This window comes from Coptis chinensis, chromosome 2 (genome assembly GCF_015680905.1).
Source record: "Coptis chinensis isolate HL-2020 chromosome 2, ASM1568090v1, whole genome shotgun sequence".
In the NCBI taxonomy this organism is placed as follows: Eukaryota; Viridiplantae; Streptophyta; class Magnoliopsida; order Ranunculales; family Ranunculaceae; genus Coptis; species Coptis chinensis.
In genome coordinates, this window is record NC_141457.1 from 35,157,277 (window position 1) to 35,158,746 (window position 1,470).

The 1,470-nt window shown below is 41.2% G+C and overlaps 1 pseudogene; it reads right to left on the reverse strand.

The window, feature by feature from the left end:
• Nucleotides 1-207: 207 nt before the first annotated feature.
• LOC147515885 (small nucleolar RNA R71) lies at nucleotides 208-301 on the reverse strand (annotated as a pseudogene).
• Between the last annotated feature and the right edge of the window lie 1,169 nt (nucleotides 302-1,470).

The window sequence follows — 1,470 nt, forward strand, 5'->3', positions numbered from 1 at the left end:
TAGGATTGAACAAGTCCTAACAACATTCCACCATCCTACGGTTGGTGCGGAACAAATTAAATTAAGGGTATTCCCTTTCACCTTAGCCAATAAGGGCGTCTTGGTTAACTGCCCAAGCGCCTAATTCTGTGGACTCGTGGGCTAAACTTGTTCAGTTGTTTATGGAACATTTTTACCCACCCCTAAAGACGGATGAGATGCTTTCCAAGATTCATTTCTTTCGACAAAATCCTCATGAATCATTTTTAGAGGCTTGGAATCGTTTCACCGATCTCCTTATAGAGTGTCCACATCATAACTTAGCAAAAGACACGTTAGTTCGTGCCTTTTTCAAAGGACTTCTACACCACCATAAAGAAGTCCTTGACATAATGAATGGGGGTAGTTTCTTAAGCAAAGGAGCCTCGGAGGCTTATAAATTTTTAGAGGACCAAACTAAGCGAAATAATAATTGGGGGGGTAGTGGACGATATCCCGCTCCGCTAGTTCTTCAAATCTGATTAAAAGGCTTTGGTATGTTTGAAATTAAACACGATTCGAGCTTAAAACTCTAATCGAATCACTCACTAAAAGGTAGAGGACATTTCGTACAACAAAAGCCTATCCCCGTCATGAATGTAAATTCAAACCCATGTAGTTTCTATTGAGTCCACGAGCATCCCGACTCCCCTGTCCCTATAGCCTATGAACGGGCTTGTTCCATTAATAGTGAACCTAACCCCCCTTGGAGACAAAATCCCAACTCCGGTTGGAGAAATAACCAACACGCCACACACCTCGAGGGTACAATAATCAATATGTTAGGCCAACACAAAGTTTTAACCAAGCTCCACCACGATAGGGGCGGGTCGAGGGTAATTTTAATAATTATAACAACCAAGTGCAACCTCGACAAGGTCAAGCACAAGGTCAAGGTAATTATAATAATTATAATGCTAATAGAGGTATCGTTCGGTAAATAATAATTATCAAAATCCACCAATAAATAATTCACGTGAAATAGTTCCAAGTCACACCACCCGTGACTACTAGACCCACACAACCGGATCGTCTTGACACCTTCATACAAGTAAGCTAAAACTTTTCCAAACCATGGCTCAATCTAACCAACAACTTCTACAATCCGTTAATAATTTAACCCAACGGTTGGCTCAAGATAAAGCCCAAACCAAAGGTGTGTTTGCCAAGTCACGAAATACCTAATCCTAAAACAACAAAGACAGCCTTTGAGGTAACCCGATAATACTAGTAATGAATATGAAAATGTAGGTGAGATAAATGCCATCACCACTCTCCCGCTTCGGGCAGAGTGGTTGATAACAAGGTAACTATGCCTATAGTTACCCCACCAAGATAACCCTACACACCTGCTATTTTACTAGATACCGAAATAGAAACTGAAGAGCCTACCACCGTAGAGGTACCGGTTACAACACAACCTAAGAAACAGAAAGCCACGGTTAAACATCC